Here is a 24,626-nt window from a genome sequence, read left to right as displayed (position 1 = left end):
TGCACCAGTGGACTCAGGACTTACTGGCCTGCACCCCTCCTAGGTGGCTGCGTCCCTGCATCCTGGGCTGGCAGCCGCATGGTCCTGCGTCCTCCTGTCCTCTCAGGCGCGGAGCCAGCCCGCCAGGCGCAGCCTCTGCAGCTTGGCCCCCGCCGCGCAGCTATTTTTAGCCTCCGTGGCGCTCAGGAGCCGAGGTGCTGCCTGTGCCTGGTGACGGCAGATGCGCCAGTGACGCAGAGCCTGTCTTGGGGGCATCCAGCCAATCCGGCAGTAACCTCTCCCTTCGCGGGGAACGCTCCTCCCACAGCTCCGTCTGCCCTTCTGAAACCCCGCTGTAGGCAATATTTGGGCCCTTGAGAAAATGCAAGTGTGCCTAAGAAAGTCAATAGTTTCATCATTCTACTTTAAAGTGGTTTTATCAGAATAAGAGGGAGGGGTGCCACGGAGAGGAAGGGCTCCCCCGGTGGGATCCTGGTCATGTTCACCCTGCTCTGCATTTCGGCTAAGACTAGGGCGAGGCATTTCCACAAAGTCTTAGCACGGGGGGCTTGCCCTCTTCAGCCAGGGGACAGCATTTTTTCAAGGACACTACCAACCTCACTCGTACAAATGAAGTTACTTAGATGCACCTGGAGGCGCCCTTCGGTCTCTTGATGTGGTGGGAACAGCACCCCTACCTGCTGGCCCCCCCCCCCCCGCCCCCCCGCTCCGCTCCTCTCTCTGCAGGGCAACCTCCCATGAGTCAGATCAGAGGGCCCATCCCCCTCCCCTAGTACAACCCTGAATTTCCCCCAAAACACACACACCACCTTTGAGGATGTGCTCTGCCGCAGAAACTCAAGTTTATTAGCAATCCAAATCAAATATAATTAGGCAAATAAAACCAAGTTGTGTAATGTACGCTAAAGTCACTTGGAAATGTTTAGTGAATTTGTTACCATTTTGCATTACCTAACCTGTGATTCTTTGGGGGCATAGACTGAGACGGTCTGCAAATGGACGGATCTTATATTGTATTTCCAACAAGTTAGGTTTCACTTTCAATCAATAGATCTACAGAGTCAGAAGGCAGAGGAAAGTGTGTGTGTGTGTGTGTGTGTGCGCGCGCACACACACACACACATGCGCGCAGTTATGGAATCCAAGCTGGGTAAGAGTTTGCAGATAAGCATGCCAAAGAACCTTATTCATACATTCAGCTATTTATTGAGGTCAGGCTGTATGAAAGGCTCTGGCCAGAATTTGAAGATAAAATGGTAAACCAACCCCATCTTCTACTCTCCAGAAGATGTGGAGTTCACCAGAGTGTGTGCTGAGTGCCATAGCAGGTAACAGGAAGCAATTCTATTCAGGGAATATTCAGGAAGCTGCAGAGGGGAACAAGGAAAGTAAGGTTTGTCTCCAAGTATGGTCATCAGGTAAACGTGGTTTTGCTGAGATGTCCACATAAGGGTAACGTCAGCTGTTTTCCTACCTAGCAGTTCTAGGTAGCCTAGTCCTTTTAGGAGATGCCTCCACCCAAAAAAGACAGGTTGACACTGAGCTCCTGCTCAGGGGTAATGTCGTTCTACTTTTAGCCCCTGGACAGTTTCTATTCAGTGATATAGTGATGTCAACCTACAGAAACAGAAACTGGTTTAAGAGGCAAAGTGTTTATTTGGGATCAGAGAATTGCAATTCAGGGAGCACAGCTTCAGGTAGAAATCGAAATAGTGTCCCAATTACAGAAGAGGGGCTCAGGGTTGTTATGGGATAAAGGGAGGAACATGAGGTGAGCTGTATTAAAGAAGAGTTCATTGGTGCTCGATGAGGTAAAGTTAGGTTTGTACTTCATAGATTGGCTTGAGATTTGGTTATCAGGCAAAAGGCTAGACTTGTACTTCGTTGTTGGTTGGCAATTAGCAGCAGCAGAAGTCCAATTACATCAGTACTTACAAACTGGATATTCTTGTCCTTGCTGACTTCTTGGAAGGTTGGTGGTTTGATCCAGTTTGGAAGATATAGAAAACAAGGTGTGCAAGGCAATTCCTCTGAAATAGCTGTGCCAGTTCTATTTTAATATGGCTCCACTCATGTCATCTTTCACAGTGGGTCACGTGTGAATTATTTATAGCTATTATAAGAGATCTGGCAAGGACAGAGGGATAAAACCATCCATATGAGTAGAAGGAAGGAACTCTGGGGTGTGGCCTTCCTCATAACCTCACTCCTGCCTAGAAGTTTCCAGAAGTGACTTTCTTCTAACTCCAAACTGGTTGTTCTGATGGCAGCAATTTTTCAATAAACTGATAGTAGGAGATAACATGGTCCATTCAAACTGGGAAATCCTGATGCTTACCTCCGAAAAGAACAATGTAACTTGCTGTATAGTCTCTAGTCTTTCATCCATTGTGTTGAAAATGACTCTGAAATACCCTGCTTCATTTTGTTTATACAGACACAAAAAGCCTTGGGACTCCACACCTGCTTTGTTTTGTATATCTTTCTTCCCAGCAGTTTTCTTCAAGAATATACAGACAGCAATTTTACTTTAAAAAGTGCCTGGACCATTGCTTTTCCTATAATCAAAAACACAAGAATGAGAATTTGGTTTAAGAATAATCCTTCAGCAAATACTGGCTCTTATAATAAGCATATGAAAGAATTATGTAAATAGTTTACTTCTAAAACCTTTAAAATAAGTAAGCAAATCCTCTGGACTAAAAGCCTCCTGTAGATCACTCATGACAGAGCTGATGGAGGAAAGTCACCAGACCTTGTGACCACTCATTCCTTCCGCCAGCATTTACTGAGGAAACATTTAGGAAGTTTCGTGAGAAATGATGAATTACCACCCAGCCGCTTATTTCCAGAAGACTGGGTTTTGCTGATTGGACAGGAAAGTTGAAAGGCATTTTTGGAAATTTATTAAGAGGATATTATTTGAACCAAGACTCCCTATAAAGATATAAAACTTATTTATTTATATCAAATGTCTTCATAAGATTCCTTGTTAGAGTTCTGTAGAAACATTCAAGTGGAAAAAGGAGGTGACTCACCATCAACGTACCTCTTCCAGGTTGTTCTTGAGTATCTCTTCTCCTGACACACAGAAAAGATCCCTAATTCCATGCCTTTTCCGTGCCTGATCCTCCCCAGTTCAGAGTTTGTGTTAATTTAGATAGAAAAGAGTCAGAGCAATAGCAAAGTGAGAAAATAGAGGGTCATGGAATTAAAAGAAGAGAATTGCAAAGGAGGGGGCTATTTGCAAAGAGCCCAGGGAACAATAATAGTAACAGCATGGCTTGACGAGCAGTGCTATGTCCGTGCCCAGGATCTGAACTGGCAAAACTCTGGGCCCCCAAAGCAGAGCACGCGAATGTAACCACTGAGCCACAGGGCCGGCCCCTATAATAAGTCTTGAAATGGGGTAGAGTTATCTTCCTACTTTATTCTACTTTTTCAAGATTACTTTTACTATTCTGTTTCATTTACCTTTCTACATAAATTTTAGAATGATCTTGCTTATTTCTATAAAAAAATCTTGCTGGGATTTCATAAGAATTGGTTTAAATTCATATATCAATTAGATGAAAATTGACACTTTTACTATGTTGCATCTTCAAATCCATAAATGGACTTCCTCTCTATTTGTTTAAATCTTTTTCATTTGTTTCATCAGCATTTTGCGGTTTTCAACATACAAATTCTGTACATGTTTTGCTATATTTACAACTGTGTATTTCTCTTTTTATTTTGAATGATTTTTAATGATGTTATATTTTTAATTTTAGTTACCATGTGTTCGCTGTTACTATATAGAAATATAATTGATGATTGTAACATCCTAAAATTTTGTTGAACTCACTTATTAGTTATAAAAGTTTTTTGTATATTCTTTGAGACTACTATGTAGACAATGTCTTCTGCAAATGGAATAGTTTTGTTTCCCTTTCTGATGTTATGATTTTTATTTCCTATTCTTGCCTTATTGTGCTGGCTAGAACTTCCAGTAGTGTGTTGAATAGCAGTGATGAAAGAGAACATCTTTGGATTGATCTCATCAAGATGGCACTGTGAGCAGACATTGAACTCACCTCCTCCCATGAACACAACAAGGTTACAACAATTTTGGGAAGAATCACCCTGGATTGAAAACTGAAAACTGGATGAAAAGAACCCCCACAACAAGGGACAGTCCTGACGAAGGCAGAAGAGGCAGTAACTCCGGCCAGAGAGAAAAAAGCCACCTTTGGGAGCAGTGGAGCTTCTCAGCTGGCCAGGCGGGAGCCACCCTAAGGTACACAGCCCTCCCTGGAGGAGTGAGGTCTGGAGCAGGGGCGATACTGCTATAACCATCCTTTGGACTCAGCCCAACTGAGATGGGGTTCTTACTGTCTGGCTTTGCTGGCTATTAACTGCAGCGAGGACACCCCCAGAAAAGCTATCGGCCAAAAGCTGAAAAGATCCAGGTCTTAAAGGGCCCACACACAAACTCACTCATTGCAGCAACCTAAAATCACCAGAGAGAAAGCTGACTGTCCTTTGGTGAAACGAGACTCACCTGGTGGGCTCTGGGGGCATCTTGGTGAGAGGAAGGTCCTCTCCAGAGACTGAGACGTTGGTGGGGGCCTTTGTTCTGAGCTGGTCCAGGCATGTTGACACAGACCCTGGTGGGTGCCATTGAGGTTGATCCCTTGGCCTGTTAGCCCAGGGTTCTGCCACACCCACTAGAGCACAGATTTAATCCAGTTCAACCAGGGCAGGCAACCCACCCGAGGGATTGGCTCCACCTAACAGCAAGCCCTCAGGCTACTTTTCAGCCTGCATTGACTGGGTGCCTTGATCCTCTACAGGCAGACAAGGGTGTCTGCCTCTGTGGGGCAGGGCCTGTATGAGGACCAGGTGAACTGTGGGGGGCATTGGGGGAGAAGTGGGGGTATCTGCAGTGTGGCATGGAGGTGTGCTCCAGGGGGTTGAGAAGTGTGCACAGACCAGGACTGTGTTGACAGTGTATATGGTCCAGTGGGGGGTGAGGCTTATCAGCAGCAGAAGACTTCTGCGTCACAAGTAGCCATAAAAAGGATCAGCCCCACCTTCCAAAGCCTGAAACAATTGAGTGCCCCCATGCCAAGGGCTAGCCCCACTCAGCTGAACTCCTAAGAGATCTGACAACAGCCTTGTTGGCCTCAGGCCTATCACAACTATATGCCCCTGAGCCTAGCAACCAGCTACACTGGGTACCAACCCAATTAAGAGGACAATTGCAATAACAGTGTGCTGATAGACTTTGTAGTCAACAGAGCTGAGCCCCCCCCCAAACCGGATTTACTAACAGCTGGCCAGGGAGGGAAAGATCAGAATCCCTGGGTACCTACAGTGAGAGCAACCCTGCCACAGCAGAAGAACACAAGTAGCCCACAAGGGAGTCACTCCTGGTTCTTATGGACTGGTGATGAGAGGGAAGCACAGTGCTGGGCCTCATAAGGCGTCTCATACATAAGGCCACTTCTCCGAGATCAGGAGACATAGCCGACTCACCTAGGACAAAGATAATAGCACAGAGAAAGAGGCATAATGAGGAGGGAAAGGAATACTTTCTAAGCAAAATAACAGTACAAAACCCTAGAAAAAGAGCTAAGTGAAACAGAAACTAGTGACCTACTCAACAAAGAATTCAAACAAAATATAATGAGGATGCTTGCAGATATGCGAAGAATGGATGAACACAGTGAGCACATCAGCAAAGAAGTGGAAGATATAAAAAAAAATCAGAAATGAAGAATACAATACTCGAAATGAGAAATTCACTAGAGGGACTCAATAGCAGAGTAGAGGAAGCAGAAGAATGGATCAGTGAGCTACAGCGATCAGTGGGGTGCCAGCAGAACAGAAAAGAGAAAAAAGAATTAGACAGAATGAGAACAGTGTAAGGGAACTCTGGGACAATATCAAGAATGCTAACATTTGGATGATAGGGGTCCCAGAAGACGAAGAGAGAGACAAAGGGGCAGAAAATTTATATGTCGAAATAATGGAGGAAAATTTTCCTCACCTGAGGAAGGAAACAGACATCCAAGCTCAGGAAGCACAGAGAGCTCCAAACAAGATAAACCCAAAGAGGCCCACACCAAGACATATTATAATCAAAATGTCTAAAATTAAAGACAAAGAGAGAATCCTAAAAGCAGCAAGAGAAAGGCAACAAGTTACATATAAAGGGAAGCCCATCAGGCTATCAGCAGACTTCTCATTCGAGACCCTACAGGCGAGAAGAGAATGGCATGACATATTTAAAGTGCTAAAAAGAAAAAACCTACAACGAAGAATACTCTATCCATCAAGGTTGTCATTCAGATTGGAAGAAGAGATAAAGAGCTTCCCAGACAAGCAAAAATTAAAGGAGTTTATCACCAAGAAACCAGTTCTGCAAGAAATGCTGAAGGGACTTATTTAAGTGGGAAAGCAATGAGCACAAATGGAGATAAAAAAAAAATTATCAAAAAAACCCAAAACAGCAACAACAACAAAAAACGGGCAATAAAATCACTTGTAAGTTAAAAGTATAATAAAGGCAGAAGATCAACTACCTGTGAAGATAATATGAAGGTTAAAAGACAAATGTACTAAAATCACCTACTTCAATGATAAGAGGGTAATGGATAGACACACACTAAACAAAAGACTATATATGATGTGAAAAACATATAATGTGGGAGGAGGGGAGTGAAAAAGTAGAGCTTTTAGAAAAAGGTCAAGCTAAAGAGTCTATCTACTCAATATAGACTGTTGTATGCATAGTATATTAAATAGGATCCTCATGGTAACCACAAACCAGAAACCTATAACAAGCAGGAAAAAAAGTAAGACAAAAGAAATCAAACATATTACTAAAGATAGCCATCAAACCACAAGGGAAGAGAGCAAGAGAAAAAGAAAGGAACTGAGAAGAACTACTAAAACACCCCAAAAAAGAAAAAGTGACAAAATGGCAATAAATACATATTTATCAATAGCTACTTTAAATGTTAATGGACTAAATGCTCCAATCAAATGCCATAGGGTGGCCAACTGGATAAAAAAACAAGATCCATGTATATGCTGCATACAAGAGAAACTCTTCAGACCTACAGACACTCACAAACTGAAAGTGAAAGGATGGAAAAAGATATTCCATGCAAATGGCAAAGAAAAGAAAGCAGGGGTAGCAATACTTATGTCAGACAAAATAGACTTTAAATCAAAAACTGTAAGAAGAGACAAAGACGGGCACTACATAATGATAAAGGGAACAACCCGACAAGAAGATATAACACTTGTAAATATCTATGCACCCAACATAGGAGCACCTACATATATAATGCAATTATTAACAGACATAAGAGGAGAAATAGACAGTAACACAATAATAGTAGGGGACTTTAACACTCCACTTACACCAATGGATAGATCATCCAAACAGAAGATCAATAAGGAAAGATTTGCCTCAGAGGACACATTTGACCAGATGGACTTAGCAGATATATACAGAACATTCCATCCAAGACCCACCGAATACACATTCTTTTCAAATGCCCATAGAATATTCTCCAGGATTGATCACATATTAGGCCACAAGACAAGTCTCAATAAATTTAAGAAGATCGAAATAATGCCATGCATCTTTTCTAACCACAAAACTATGAAACTGGAAATTAACTACAGAAAGAAAACCAAAAAAGCCACAAAAATGTGGAGATTGAACAAAATGCTACTGAACAATGATTGGGTCACTGAAGAAGAAATCAAAAAATTCCTGGAGACAAATGAAAATGAAAACACGACATGCCAAAATCTGTGGGATACAGCAAAAGTGGTTCTATGAGGGAAGTTTATAGCAATTCAGGACTACTTCAACAAAGAAGAAAAATCCCAAATAGACATTCTAAAAGCGCACCTAAAGCTACTGGAAAAAGAACAACAAACAAAGCCCAAAATAAGCAGAAGGAAGGAAATAATAAAAATCAGAGCAGAAATAAATGAAATAGAAACTAAAAAAAAATAGGAAAAATTAATGAAACCAAGGGTGGTTCTTCAAAAAGATAAACAAAAGTGACAAACACTTAGCTAGACTCACCAAGAAAGAGAGAAGTCTCAAATAAATAAAATCAGAAATGAAAGAGGAGAGATTACAATGGACACCTCAGAAATACAAAAGATAATAAGAGAATACTATGAAAAGCTATACGCCAACAAATTGGATAATCTAGAAGAAATGGATAAATTCTTAGAAACACACAACCTTCCAAAACTGGACCAAGAAAATGTAGAAAATTTGAATAGACCAATCACCACTAAGGAGATCGAAACAGCAATCAAGAACCTCCCCAAAAATAAAAGTCCAGGACCAGATGGCTTCCCTGGTGAATTCTACCAAACATTCAAAGAAGACTTAATACCTATCCTTCTCAAACTCTTCCAAAAAATTGAAGAGGAGGGGAGGCTTCCTAACTCCTTCTACGAAGCAAACATTATCCTGATACCAAAACCAGACAAGGACAACACAAACAAAGAAAATTACAGGCCAATATCACTGATGAACATCGATGCAAAAATCTTCAACAAAATACTAGCAAATCGAATGCAACAATACATTAAAAAGATCATACATCATGATCAAGTGGGTTTCATTCCAGGGATGCAGGGATGGTTCAACATCCGCAAATCTGTCAACGTGATACACCACATTAACAAAATGAAGAATAAAAATCACATGAGCATCTCAATAGATGCAGAGAAGGCATTTGACAAGATACAGCCTCCATTTATGATAAAAACTCTAAATAAAATGGGTATAGAAGGAAAATACCTCAACATCATAAAAGCCATATATGACAAATCCACAGCAAATATGATTCTCAATGGAGAAAAACTGAAAGCTATCCATCTAAGAACAGGAACCAGACAAGCATGCCCACTGTCACCACTCTTATTTAACATAGTATTGGAAGTCCTAGCCAGAGCAATCAGGCAAGAAAAAGAAATAAAAGGGATCCACATTAGAAAAGAAGAAGTGAAATTGTCACTCTTTGCAGAAGACATGATTTTATATCTAGAAAACCCTAAAGAGTCCACTAAAAAACTTTTAGAAATAATAAAGGAATACAGTCAAGTTGTGGGATACAAAATCAATGTACAAAAATCAGTTGCGTTTCTATACACTAACAACGAAGTAGCAGAAAGAGAAATTAAGAATACAATCCCATTTACAATTGCAACAAAAAGAATAAAATACTTAGGAATAAGCTTAAACGAGGAGGTGAAAGATCTGTACACCAAAAACTATAAAACATTGTTGAAAGAAATTGAAGAAGACACAAAGAAACGGAAAGATATTCCATGCTCTTGGATTGGAAGAATTAACATCGTTAAAATGTCCATACTTCCTAAAGCAATCTATAGATTCAATGCAATCCCTCTCAAAGTTCCAACAACAATTTTTATAGAAATAGAACAAAGAATCCTAAAATTTATATGAAACAACAAAAGACCCCGAATAGCCAAAGGATTCCTGAGAAAAAAGAACAAAGCTGGAGGTATCACACTCCCTGATTTCAAATTATACTACAAAGCCATAGTAACCAAAACAGCATGGTAGTTGCACAAAAACAGACACACTGATCAATGGGACAAAATTGAGAGCCCAGAAGTAAACCCACACGTTTATGGACAGCTAATATTCGACAAGGGAGCCAAGAGCATACGATGGAGAAGGGAGAGTCTCTTCAATAAATGGTGTTGGGAAAACTGGACAGCCACATGCAAAAGAATGAAAGTAGACCATTCCCTTACACCATGCACAAAAATCAACTCAAAATGGATTAAAGACTTGAATGTAAGACCCGAAACCATGAGACTTCTAGAAGAAAACATAGGCAGTACGTTCTATGACATTGGTCTTAGCAGCATATTTTCAAGTCCCATGTCTGACCAGGAAAGGGAAACAAAAGAAAAAATGAACAAATGGGACTACATCAAACTAAAAATCTCTGCACAGCAAAGGAAACCATCAACAAAACGAAAAGACAACTTAACAATTGGGAGAAGATATTTGCAAACCATATATCAGATAAGGGGTTAATATCCAAAATATACAAAGAACTCATACAGCTCAACAACAAAAATACCAACAATCCAATTAGAAAATGGGTAAAAGATCTGAACAGAGATTTCTCCAAAGAAGATATACAGATGATCAACAGGCATATGAAAAGATGCTCAACATCATTAGCTATCAGGGAAATGCAAATCAAAACTGCAATGAGGTATCACCTCACTCCGGTCAGAATGGCTATAATTAACAGGACAGGAAACAACAAATGTTGGCGAGAAGGGAGCCCTTGTTCATTGCTGGTGGCAGTGCAAACTGGTGCAGCCACTATGGAAAGCAGTATGGAGTATCCTCAGAAAATTAAGGATAGGTCTACCATATGATCCAGCTATTCCACTCCTGGGTATTTATGCAAAGAACTTGAAAACACAAAGGCATAAAGATACTTGCACCCCTATGTTCATTGCGGCACTATACACAATACCCAAGACATGGAAGCAACTTAGGTGCCCATCAAGGGATGAATGGATAAAGAAGATGTGATATTTATACATGATTGACTACTACTCAGCTATAAGAAATGGCGAAATCCGGCCATTTGCGACAACATGGATGGACCTTGAGGGTATTATGCTGAGTGAAACAAGTCAGAGGGAGAAAGTCAAATACCATATGATCTCACTCATAAGTAGAAGATAAAAACGTCAAAAAAAAAAAAAAACCACCTAGCATTGGAGATTGGACTGGTGGTTACCATTGGGGAAGGGGGTGGGGGGAGGGCAAAAGGGGTGATTAGGCTCACATGTGAGGGGATGCGGGTGTGTTAATTATAATTGGTGTTCGGGTGTTGAACATGATGTAATGTATACAGAATTTGAAATATGATGTACATCCTAAAAAAATTAAAATTTAAAAAAAAAAGAGAACATCTTTGCCTCATTCTCAATATTGGAGAGAAAGCATTCAGTATTTACCATTACATATGATACCAGTTGTAAGATTTCTGTGGATGATTTTTAACAAATTGAGGAAGTTCCTCTCTATTCCTATATTCCTGGGGATTTGCATCAAAAAATTTTTCTGCATCAATTGATATGATCATGTAATTCTTCTTCATTATTCTATTAATATGATAATTTTCAAGTATTGACCCAGCCTTTCATCACTGGAGTAAGTCCCTCTTGGTCATGGTATATAATTCTTTTAATATACTCTTGACCTATATTTGCTAATTTTAAAAGGATTTCTGTATCTATATTCATGATGGGTATTGGCCTATAGTTTTCTTTTTGTACTGTATCTGGTTTTGGTAGTGTGGTAATACTGGCTTTATAGTTTTAGTTGATAGATTTTCTGAATGGGATTGTGTCACATGGGTATTATTTCTGCATTAAGCATTTAGTAGAATTCTCCAGTGAAACCATTTGGACTTAAAGATTTATTTTGGGGGAGGTTTTCAATTATGCATTTAATTTCATTAATAGTGATGAGACTATTCAAATGATCTATTTCATATTGGGTGAGTTGTGATAGTTTCATATGGTATATTTCTTCTAAGTTGTAAAATTTATGTATGTAAGATTGTTTCTAGTACTCCCTTATAAATCTTTTAATGTCTTCAGGGTTTGTAGTGGTATCCCTTGTTTCATTCCTGATATTAATAATTTGGATCCTCTCTCTTTTTTCCTGCATCAGTCTTGCTGTGATAGAAAATTTTATTGACCTTTTTCAAAGGATCAGTTTTTTATTTTATTGATTTTTTTCTATGGTTTTTCTATTTTAATTTTTATTAATTTCTTCTCTTTATTATTTCCTACTTTTACTTGATTTGAGTTTATTTTCCTCTTCTTTTTCTAATTTCTTGAAGTGAGAGCTTATTGATTTGAGACTTTTCCTCTTCTCTAATGTGAGCTTTTAGTGCTATAAATTTCCCTCTCAACGCTGTGAAGCAGTGTTCCACCAATTTTAATGTGTTGCATTTTTATTTTCATTCATTTTAATGTATTTTTTATTTTCCTTGAAACTTCCTCTCTAACTGATAGAATATTAAGGAATGTGTTACTTAATTTGTATGTTTTAAGATTTTCCTGTTATCTCTCTGTTATTGATTTCTAGTTTTATCCTGTTGTGGTCAGAGAATAAAACCTCTCTATGATTTCAATTCTTTAAAGAGGCTGAGGCTTGTTTTCTCACACAGAATATAAATATAGTTTATCTTGGTAGATGTCACATGAATGCTTTAAAATGGCATGATTATGCTGTTGTCAGGTAGAGTATAAATGTTGATTATATCCTATTAGTTGATGGTTTGTTGAGTTCTATATCCTTGGTGATTTTCTATCTCTCCTCTTAGTCATTGAGTGATTTATGTTAAAGTTTCTAAATGTAAGTGTGGATTTATCTACTTCTTTTAATTCTATCAATTTTTTTCTTCACATATTTTGCAAGTCTGTTGTTTGGTGCATATACATTTAAGATTTCTTTGTCTTCCTAGTGGATCCATCATTTTATCATTATGTAATGTCCTTCTTTGCCCTTAGTAATTTTCTTTGTTCTGAAGCTTACTTTATCTGATATTAATATAGCCACTCCTGGTTTCTTTTGATTGATGATTACATCAATGGACATTTTCCAGTCCTTTTACTTTCAACTTACCTGCACCATTACTGTCCAAGGGAGTTTCTTATAAACACACAAATTTTGATTATGCTTTTTAATCCAGTCTGCCAATCTCTGTCTTTGAATTTGTGTCTAGACCACTTACACTTAATGTAATTTTTGATACATTAAGACTTAAGTCTGACATTTAAATTTTTGTTTTCTGTATGTTCTCTCTGTTTTTCATTTCTCTGTTTTCTTTTTCCTGACTTCTTGCAGGTTTATTGAACATTTTTTAGAATTCAATTTTGATTTATCTGCAGTATTTTTGAGTATCCCTCTTTGTATAGTTTTTTAAATGGTTGTTATAGGTATTACATTATATACACATAACTCATCATAGTCTACTACTGTCAACACTTTACTAGTTCACATGAAGTGTAGAAATCTTCCCTCCATTTGTCCCTTTACCTCCCCATTTATAATATATCTACATTAAATATTTCCCCTAATACATTGAGAACTACATTAGATATTGTTTCAATCTTTTTCTTCAATCATAAAACATAATTTAGAAAACTCAAGAGGAGGAGGCTATTCCATTGTATTACCCATATTTTTATTCTCTTTGTTCTTCTTTCATTCTTCCTCAATTTCCTACATTCTTTCTTTTATCATTTCCTTTTCATTTCAAGAAATTCCTTTAACCATTCTTTGGGGTTAGATCTACCAACAATAATTTTTTTTTAATTTTCATTCATATGAGAATGATTTCCCCTTCATTCCAGAAGAATATTTTCACTGTATATAGAATTGTGGGTTTAAAATACTTTTCTTTCAGTACTGGAAAAATGTTGTGCCACTTCTTCCTGGCCTCCGTGGTTTCTGATGGGATATCTGCTTTTATTTAAATTGTTTTCCCCTGAAATGTAATTCACCATTTCTCTTTGCTTTCAAGATGCTTTTTCTTATTTTTCAGTTTCTATCACTTGATCACAATGTGACTTCATGTGGATTTATTTGGGTTTATCCTCTTTGGGTGTCTCTCAGTCTTATGAATCTATAGGATTATGATTTTTGTCATTTAGAAATTTTTCAGCCACTAATTATTCTAATAATCTTTCATTGCCACACACCTTATCTTCTTCTTCTGAGAAGACATGACATGAGTATTAGACTTTTTTTCTATAGTCTCACATGTCCCTGAGGCTGTTTATTATTTTTTTCAATCTGTTTTCTCTATATTCTCAGATTGGGTAATTTCTCTTGTTCTGTCATCTGTTCACTGATTTTTGTTTTCCTCTCTTCTTCTTATTCAACTATTGGGATCTTCCTGGTTCTTGGAATGATGAGTAATTTTTTTTTGTTGATACTTGGATATTTTGGTTATTATATTGTGAGGCTCTGGATCCTATTTAAGCTTTCTGTTTTAAGTACCTTCCTTTGGTGCCACTCCAGCAGGGGAAGAGTTGGTGCTGGCTCATTACTGTTGAATGTGAGTAAAATCCTGATTTACTTCTTGGCCTCCATTGACATGTGAGGGAATGATTCAACTTTACTGTGAGGTATTTGTGGAAATGCCAGATCCCCAACAGGCCTGCACTGACATATCCCTATCTGGGAAGGAGTGGAACATCTTGTTACTGCTGTTTATGTGGCCTCTAGTGAAAGCACGTGTGGGTGGCCTTAATACCACTGAACAGTGGTGAATGTTCTCACTCTTATCTAGGTTTCTTCTGACACTGTCCCAATGAGGAGGGGTACAGTTGCCCAATCAAGGCTAGGTGAGTGAAGGTGGAAGTCTAAGCTCCCCATATGGTCTCCAATGACACTGTGGTGGTGTGGGAGTGGGGAGCTGGCTCCTTACTTGGCCATCTCTGACAACACCCTTGCCAAAGAGGAGTTGGAATGCAAATGTGGAAGTCTGGACTCTTAATTTGCTGGTAAGGGTAGGGGTGGGGCCCTCATTTTTTTTTTTTCCTGTAGTTTGTATGGCTGCAGTATTATATTGTCTGAGAATTTTTGTCTGGTAAGGTTGCCACTTTCCTAATCCTTCAGGTAGAAATAAAGCTTTACTTAGGCTTGGGTTTTTTTTTGTTTTGTGCCTATTGATGTTTCTGTGTTGCCAATTTCCCCACTTTCCAGTCTGGCATATGTGAGGAAAAGATAAAATCCAGGGAAATAATCACTTGTCACTCTTCTAGAGTTTTAAGCTATACTTAGCAAGAGAAACATATAAATGTACACCTATTCCATCATTCCAGAAATGGAAGTCATCAATTGATTGAGATTGATTGATCAAACATGCCAAGGTAATTCAATAGGGAAAAGATAGTCTTTTCAACAAATGGTGCTGAAACAAATGGATGTCAAAGTAAAAAATGAACCTTGGCCCTTACTACACCGTATACAAAAATTAACTCAAAATGGATCTTAGGCCTAAATGACTGTGGATTTGACAAAGATTTACTAGATATAACACAAAAGTCCAAACTATGAAAGAAAAAAATCAATAAATTGGACTTATTCAGAATAAAAACATTTTTGCTCTTCAAAGAAACAGTTACAAAAGTGAAAAGGTCATCCAAGACTTTGCAAAACCTATATCTAACAAAAAAAATTATTTTAAATACATAAAGACTTCTTTTAATTTATAAGAAAAGACAACCCAATTTAAAAAGAACAAAATATTTGAGCAAACTCTTCACCAAAGCAGGTATATAAATGGCCAAAATGTCACATGAAAAGATACTCAATATCATAAGTCATTTGGGGAAATGTAAATAAAGAGCACAAAGAGATACTACTACATCCTCATCAGAATAGCAAAAATGAAGGAGTCTGACCACAGTAAATGTGAGTGAGGATGTGAAGAAACCAGAACTCTCCACACATTGCTGGTGAAAATGAAAAACAAAATAACCACTGTGAAAAACATTTTGGCTGTTTCTTGCAAACTTAAATATGCACCAACCATGTGATGCAGCAATTCAACTCCTAAGCATTTACCCAAGAGAATGAAAGCGTATGCTCACACAAGGACTTTACATACAAACATTCATAGCAGTTTAGCTGTAATTACCCTAAACTGAAAACAACCAAAATGTGCATCAAGAAGAAAACGAATAAACAAATTGTGGTGCATCCATACAACAACATATTACTCAGCAATAAAAATGAATGAATTCTCCATGAATGCAGCAACATGGATAAATCTCAAAATAATTATGTTGATTTAAAAGGCCTTATCAAAAAAATACATATTGTATGATACCATTTATGTAAAATTCTAAAAAATGCAAACCAATTTATAGTGACAGAAAGAAGATGAGGTTACCTGGAGATGGGGGAAATTGTTGCCAGAAGAAATAAGAAGGAGATTCCAAGGGACATGAAATTTTGTGGATGATGGGTATATTCATTATCTTGATTTGGGTTATCATTTTATCAGCCTCATCAACTTGTGCAATTTAAATTTGTGCAGTTTAATATCAGTCAATTATACCCAAATAATGCCAATTATAAAATAGTTAGCTCATGGGTTTGGGCTGAGGGTTAAATGAGACAACATGCAAGGAAACTAGCTAAATGCTTGGTACCTCTTTTGGTTTTTATTCTCCTCTTCCTCTGCGTCTTCTTCCCCTCTCCTCTCATATTGGAGATTAAGTGAGTGGAGTGCAAGAAGAGTGGGTTTTCCTTCCTTTTCTGTGGGGCCTGACACAGTGTTCTGAATACCACAGATATTTCATTAAAGCTGAGCCAGCTGTGTCAGTGGGAGCATATTCACTATGTTGGTTTACAATCAGAGTCACAGAGTAAGCAAAACATCACTGCTAGGACTAGCTTTTCATACTGCATCTTAATTCAAGGGCATTTTAGTCTCCTTTTTTCTCACTTTTAATTCCTTTCTGCTGACTTAACTTCCTTAGGTCCTCATCTTCATTTTTATTTTCATTTCTACATCTACTCTATCGACTTATGTTGGGATTTGTCTTCAAATCTTTTAAATTCCATATTTCTGATCTATTCTCCATGTGCTTGTCACAGGAGACTTTAAACAAATAACATTTAATTTTAAAACACAATGCCAATACTTTATCCACTGACTTAACAGCATTTTCTAACATAACTGTTCATTATTCACTTTACCCAACTTTGTCCTTCCCTTGGCTCCCCTCTCTCCTGGCAAAGCATTTTGTCAATGTGCAGACGCAATCTGACAGCTGTGCATTATCAGCATGTGGGTGGAAGGAGAGTGACTCATTGGCCCATGAACAGTGAGTTCTGAAAAATTAGATGCGTGGTGCACAGGTGGGTGTTGAATCGACATTATTGGAAAATGATTCAATCTGATTAATTGATGTACAAAGTAGAGTCAACCATCCACACTTATTAATCACCTGCTTAAGATGAGGCAAGCAATGTGACAAGCTCTTGGGATACGGAAAACATATAAATGCCTCTAGCATCTTAGTATGTTCATGTTATCAAGGAGTGTGTGCACTAAAAAGCAGTTTTAATCATTCTTTGCACCATCAGAAACCTGGAGGTTATAGTTGAAGGAGTTTGACTATAATATGGTTCCCCAGCAAAATCAGTAATTCTGTAGATCCTAAACCAAAATGCACAACCACAAAGAGCCAGTATGTGGATATTACCAAGAAATTCCACTAATTTGACAGTTTGCTACATCACATACTCCTTGGTAAAGGCAGAGGTGCCTGAAAAGTTTACAATATTTATTGTTTAAATGACATCATAAATTAGTTAAATTGCTTAGAAGTTACATTCTCTGGAAAGATAGCAGGACCACTCCAGTCCAAGCTCACTTTAGATCTTATCTTAAAATTTGTTTCAAAAGATGGATAAGGTTTATAACATATGAGTATATTTAATGACTTATGGAAAGTCTTGCCTCTTTCTAAAAAGTCATTTAAAGGCTTCTATGCAAATTTCTGAAGGTGACCTTAGGTCACCAGTGAAAGAATATATGTAATTCAATTTGGATCTCATCTAAATTTTGTCTGTCTTAATTTAATTGTAACCTTTTTGTCTTAGAACAGTTTCTTGTTGCATGTGGTAATGACCAAATCACTGGGCATTTGCTGAAATCGTTTAACAACTGTATGTGTCAATGTTACACCCCATACCTGTTGCTCTTCTTTATATAAAAAGCATGAGGATTAATTAGACAACTTTGGGACAAAGGCCATAAGAACAAACTTATTCTTTCAGACAGAAGTAGCATCTTCAATTACTTTTTTTCTTTGCTTTTTTTTTTAATTGGGGTAACGTTGGTTTATAACATTTTATAAATTTCAAGTGTACGTTGTTACATATTTTGTTTTCTGTGTAGATTACATCATGTCCACCATCCAAAGACTAATTACAGTCCATCACCACACATGTGCCTAATCACCCCTTTCTCCCTCCTCCCTCCCCCTCTGGTAACCACCAATTCAATCTCTGTCTCTGTGTGTGTGTTTGTTGTAGTTTTTATCTTCTATTTATGAGTGAGATCGTATGGTACATGACTGTCGTCCTCTGACTTAGTTTCCATAGCATAATATCCTCAGTGTCCATATATGTTGTCAAATGGCAAGATTTCATCTTCTGTATGGCTGAGTAGTATTCCATTGTGTATAAATACCACATCTTCTTTATCCATTTGTTCCTTGATGGACACCTAGTTTGTTTCCAAGTCTTGGCTATTGTGAATAATGCTGTGATGAACATAGGGGTGCATATATCTTTATGAATTTGTGTTATTGTGTTCTTGGATAAATACACAGTAGCAGAATAGCTGGATCATATGATAGATCTTTTCTTAATTTTTTGAGGAATCTACATACTGTTTTCCATAGTGTCTGCACCAGTTTGCACTCCCATCAGCAGTATGTGAGTTCCCTTCTCTTCACATCCTCCCAACACTTATTGTTTCCTGTCTTGTTAATTGTAAACATTCTGATGGGACTGAGATGATAGCTCATTGTAGTTTTGATTTGTGTTTCCCTGATAGTTAATGATGTTGGATATCTTTTCACATACCTGTTGACAATCTGTATATCTTCTTTGGAGAAATGCCTGTTCAGATCTTTTGCCCATTTTTTAATTGGATTGTTACCTTTTTTGTTGTTGAGATGTATGAGTTCTTTGTATATTTTAGATATTAACCTATTATCAGATATGTGGTTTGCAAATATCTTCTCCCAATTGTTAGGTTGTCTTTTTGTTTTGTTGATATTTCCTTTGCTGTGCAGAAGCTGTTTAGTTTGATGTAGCCCCCTTTGTTTATTTTCTCTATTGATTCCCTTGCCCGGTCAGACATGACTTGAAAATATGTTGCTAAGACCAATGTTGATACTGTCTATGTTTTCTTCCAGACGTTTAATGGTTCCAGGTCTTACATTCAAGTCTTTAATCCATTTTGAGTTAATTTTTGTGTATGGTGTAAGGTAATGGTCTACTTTCATTCTTTTGCATGTGGCTGTCCAGTTCTCCCAACACCATTTGTTGAAGAGACTTTCCATTCTCCGTTGTATCTTCTTGGCTCCCACTTCAAAAATTAGCTGTCCATAGGTGTGTGAATTTTTTCTGGGCTCTTGATTCTGTTCCATTGTTCTGTGTGTCTGTTTTTGTGCCAGTACCATGCTGTTTTGATTACTATAGATTGGTAGTAGATTCTGAACTCAGGGAGTGTGATACCTCTATCTTTTTTCTTTTTGTCTCAGGATTCCTGTGGCTATTTGGGGTATTTTGTTGTTCCACGTAAATTTTAGGATTCTTTGTTCTATTTCTGTGAAAACTGTTGGGACTTTGATAGAGATTACATCAAATTTGTACACTGCCTTAGGAAGTATGGACATTTGCACTATGTTAACTCTTCCAATCCAAGAGCATGGAATATCTTTCCATTTCTTTGTGTCTTCTTCAATGTTTTATAATTTTCAGGGTACAGATCTTACACCTCTTTGGTTATGTTTATTCCTAGATATTTTATTCTTTTTGTTGCAATTGTAAATGGGATTGTAGTCTTAATTTCTTTTTCTGCTATTTCATTGTTAGTGTATAGAAATGCAACTGATTTTTGTATGTTGATTTTCTATCCTGCAACTTGACTGTATTCATTTATTATTTCTAAAAGCTTTTAGCAGATTCTTTAGGATTCTCTATATATAAAATCATGTCATCTGCAAATAGTGACAGTTTCACTTCTTCCTTTCCAATTTGGATCCCTTTTATTTCTTTTTCTTGCCTAATTTCTCTCTCTAGGGCTTCCAATATGATGTTAAATAAGAGTGGTGAACTCAGGTGTCCTTGTCTGATTCCTCTTCTTAAAGAGATAGATTTCAATTTTTCTCCATTGAGGATGATATTTGCTGTAAGTTTGTCACATATGACCTTTATTATGTTGAGGTATTTTCCTTCTATTCCCATTTTCATAAGAGTTTTTATCATAAATGGATGCTGTATCATGTAAAATGCTTTCTCTGTATCTATTGAGATGATCACATGATTTTTATTCATCATTTTATTAATGTGCTGTATCATGTTGATTGATTTGCAGATGTTGAACCATCCCTGCCTACCTGGAATAAATCCCACTTGATCATGGTGTATGATCTGTTTAACGTATTGTTGTATTTGATTTGCTAGCATTGTCGAGGATGTTTGCATCAATGTTTGTCAGTGATATGGGTTGTAATTTTCTTTTTTGTGTTGCCCTTGTCCTGGTTTTGTATCAGGGTAATGTTGGCTTTGTAGAAGGAGTCAGGAAGCTTCCCCTCCTCTTCAATTTTTTGGAAGAGTTTGAGAAGGATAGGTATTAAGTCTTCTTTGAATGTTTTGTAGAATTCACCAGGGTGGCTGTCTGAGTTTGTCACTTTTGTTTATCTTTTCAAAGAACCACCTCTTGGTTTCGTTGATTTTTTCTATTGCTTTTTAGTCTCTATTTTATCTATTTCCACTCTCATTTTTATTATTTCCTTCCTTCTACTGATTCACTGCTTTGTTTGTTCTTATTTTTCCAGTTGCTTTAGGTACACTGTTAAATTGTTTACTTGGGATTTTTCTTGTTTGTTGATGTAGGCCTGAATTGCTATAAACTTCCCTCTTAGAACTGCTTTAGCTGTATCCCATAGATTTTGGCATGTCATGTTTTCATTTTTACTTGTCTCCAGGTATTTTTGATTTCTCCTTTGATTTCTTCATTGACCCAATCGTTGTTCAGTGGCATTTTGTTTAATCTCCACATATTAGTGGCCTTTCTGATTTTCTTCCTGTAGTTGATCTCTAGTTTCATACCTTTCTGGTCAGAAAAGACACTTAGTATTCTTTCAATCTTCTTAAATTTATTGAGACTTGTTTTGTGGCCTGATATGTGATCAATCCTGGAGAATGTTCATATGCATTTGAAAAGAATGTGTATTCTGCGGGTTTGGTATGGAATGTTCTGTATATATCTACTAAGTCTGTATGGCTTAGTGTGTTGTTTAAGGCCAGTATTTCCCTATTGATCTTCTGTTTGGATGATCTATTGCTTGGTGTAAGTTGAGTGTTAAAGTCCCTACTACTATTGTGTTACTGTCTATTTCTCCTTTTATGTCTGTGAATAATTCCTTTATATATTTAGGTGTTCCTACGTTGGGCACATAGATATTTACAAGTGTTATAGCTTCTTTTTGGATTGTTCCCTTTATCATTATGTAGTGCCTTTTTTTGTCTCTTGTTACAGTTTTTGTTTTAAAGTCTATTTTGTCTGATGTAAGTATTGCTACCCCAGCTTTCTTTTCCTTGCCATTTGCATGGAGTATCTTTTTCCATCTCCTCACTTTCAGTTTGTGAGTGTCTTTAGGTCTGAAGTGTGTCTATTGTAGGCAGCATACACATGGGTTTTGGTTTTTTATCCAATTGGCCACCCTGTGGCATTTGATTGGAGCATTTAGTCCATTGACATTTAAAGTAGCTATTGATAAATATGTATTTATTGCCATTTTGTTACTATTTTTTTTCTGGGTGTTTTAGTAGTTCTTCTCAGTTCCTTTCTTTTTCTCTTGCTTTCTTCCCTTGTGATTTGATGTCTCTCTTTAGTATTATGTTTATGTTCCTTTCTCTTAATTATTTGTGTATTTATTATAGGTTTCTGGTTTGTGATTACCATAAGGTTCATATATAATAATCTACATATATATGAATCCATGTTGAGTTGATGGTCTCTTTAGTTTGACCTCTTTCTAAAAGCTCTACTCTTCTACTCCCCTCCTCTCACATTTTATGTTTTTGATATCATATCTAACCTCTTATTTTGTATGTGTGTATCCATTACGCTTTATCATTGAAATAGATAATTTTAGTTCTTTTGTCTTTTGACATTCGCATTATCTTCATAGGTGGTTGATCTGCTACCTTTATTGTATTTTTGCCTTTACTGGTGATTTTATTGCCCTTTTTTTCTTTGATAATTTTCTTATTGCTATTCGTAGTTTTTTCTTTCCCACTTAAGTAAGCCCCTTTAACATTTCTTGTAAGACTGGTTTCTTGGTGATAAACTCCTTAACTTTTTCTTGTCTGGGAAACTCTTTGTTTCTCCTTCTATTCTGAATGATAACCTTTCCAGGTAGAGTGTTCTTGGCTCTAGGTTTTTTCCTTTCAGTACTTTAAATATATCATGCCACTCTCTTCTAGGCTATAAGGTTTTGGCTGAGAAGTCAGCTGATAGCCTTATGGGGTTTCTTTTGTATGTCATTTGTTGCCTTTCTCTCACAGCTTCTAGGATTATCTCTCTTATCTTTAATTTTGGACATTTTAATTATAATATGTCTTGCTTGGGCCTCTTTGGGTTTATCTTGTTTGGTGTTCTCTGTGTTTCCTGTACATGAATGTCTGTTTCCTTCCTTATGTTAGGAAAGTTTTCAGCTATTATTTCTTCAAATAGATTCTCTATCCCTTTGTCTCTCTCTTCTCCTTCTGTGATATGTATAATACCAATGTTAGTGCACTTGATGTTGTCCCAGAGTTCCCTTAGGCTGTTCTCATTCTTTTTAATTCTTTTTTCTTCTGTATGCTCAGATTGAGTGATTTCCTCTAGTCTTTCATCCAGCTCACTGATCCATTCTTCTGTATCATCTACTCTGGTATTGAGGCCCTCTAGTGAGTTTTTCTTTTCCAGTATTGTATTCTTCATTTCTGATGGGCTCTTTTTTATATTTTCCAGTTCTTTGTTGATGTACTCACTTTGTTCATCCTTTCTTTTCCCAAGATCAGTGAGCATCTTGATGAGTTTTTGTTTGAACTCTTTCTTGGGTAAATTCTTTATTTCTGTTTCATTTAGTTCTTTTTCTGGAGTATTGTCCTGTTCCCTTGCTTGGAATGTGTTCCTTTGCCTCCTCACTTTGCCTCTTTCTCTGTGTTTATATTTATGTATTAGGTGGGTCAGATACATCTCCTGATCTTGGAGAAGTGGCCTTATGTAAGAGATGCCTTATGAGGCCCAGCAGTGTGTTTCCCTCCTGTCACCATTTCCAAATATTCCAAGAGTGACCCTTATGTGGGCTATGTGTGTCCTTCTGTTGTGACAGGATTGCCCTTGCTGCAGGTACCCAGGGAGTCTAGGCTGTCCCCCTGGCTGGCTGGTTTTAATGCTCAGCTACAGTGGGCTGCAGTCACTTTATTGAGTTTGGGGAGCTCTAGCATATTTGGCTACAAGGTCTAATAGCACATTCTTGTTGCAGTTTTTCCGTTAAGTGAGTAGGCCCCCAGCATGGCTGTTAGCTAGGCTGAGGGACTTACAATTGCTGTAGGCCTCCAGCCTGCAAGGCTGTTGGGAGCTCTCTCAAGATTAAAGCTGAGTGGGGCTGGCCCCAGGCATGGAAACACCCAATTGTTTCAGGCTTTGGAAGGTGAGACCAATCCCCTATGTGGCTGTTTGAAAAGCACAGGTCTTCTGCTGATAGGCCCCATGGCCCTCAGGTCCACACACACCATCAACACAGACCTGGCCTATGCACACGTCCAGACCTCCTGAAGCAGACCCAGTTGCCCCACTGCAGAGGCCCTCACACCCTCCGCCAATGTCCCACACACTCCACCATGCACCACAGGCATGGACCCACTCACCTGCCTGCAGAGGATACAGGCACCCAGTCTGTGTAGGCCAAAGAGTTGCCTGAGGGTTTACTGTTGGATGGGGCCAGTCCCTAGAGCTGCTGCCTGCCCTGGCTGAGCTGTATTAAATTGGTACTCTAGTAGGCAGGGCAGACCCTGGACTAATAGGCAAGAGGAAGACCTACAATGGCATCTGCCAATATCTGTGTCAGCCTGCTGGTACTAGGTCACAGTAATGGCTGCCACCAATGTCTCAATCCCTGGAGAAGTCTCACCTCTCGCTGAGATGCACCCAGAGCTTATCAGGTGAGTGTCTTTTCACCAAAGGACTGTGCACCTTTCTCTCTGGTGATTTTAGGTTTCTTTCCAAATTGGGTGAATTTGTGCATGGGCCCTTTAAGAGCTGGCTGTTTTCCACTTACGTCCAATAGCTTTTCTAGGGGTATTCCCTGTTGTAGTTAATAGCCAGCAAAGACTGATGTTATGAGACTTTTCTCCACTGTGCAGAGTCCAAAGGATGCTTATAGTGGTAACACACTCCTGCTCAGGTCCCCCACTCCTCCAGGGAGGGCTATGTACCTTAGGCTTCCTCCTGCCCAGCTGTGAAGCTTCAAAGCTTGGGAAGGTGGCTTTTATCTTTTCAGAGAGGAATTTCTGCCTCAGCCAGGACTGTCCCTTGTTTTGGGGGTTCTTTTTCATCCAGTTTTCAGTTCTCTTTCAGGGGCAATTGTTCCAAGAAAAGTTGTAACTTAGTTGTGTTCATGGGAGGAGATGAGTTCAGAGCTTGCCTACACCACCATCTTGACACCCTCACATCTTCATTTCTGTATCTCAGTGCCTGATATAGTGTCTGGAA

The 24,626-nt window shown here is 38.2% G+C and overlaps 1 long non-coding RNA gene across 1 annotated transcript in view; it reads right to left on the bottom strand.

Annotated features, from left to right (window-relative positions):
- Positions 1-1,189: 1,189 nt before the first annotated feature.
- Positions 1,190-24,626, bottom strand: part of LOC139083522 (uncharacterized) — a 54,316-nt gene continuing 30,879 nt past the window's right edge. The window contains exon 2 of the long non-coding RNA XR_011540319.1: positions 1,190-2,558. This is a non-coding gene — a long non-coding RNA (uncharacterized lncRNA). The remainder of the gene's footprint in view (positions 2,559-24,626) is intronic.

The sequence above is a fragment of the Equus przewalskii genome, chromosome 1 (assembly GCF_037783145.1).
Source record: "Equus przewalskii isolate Varuska chromosome 1, EquPr2, whole genome shotgun sequence".
NCBI classification, from domain to species: Eukaryota; Metazoa; Chordata; class Mammalia; order Perissodactyla; family Equidae; genus Equus; species Equus przewalskii.
This window is presented reverse-complemented; position numbering and strand designations above follow the sequence as displayed.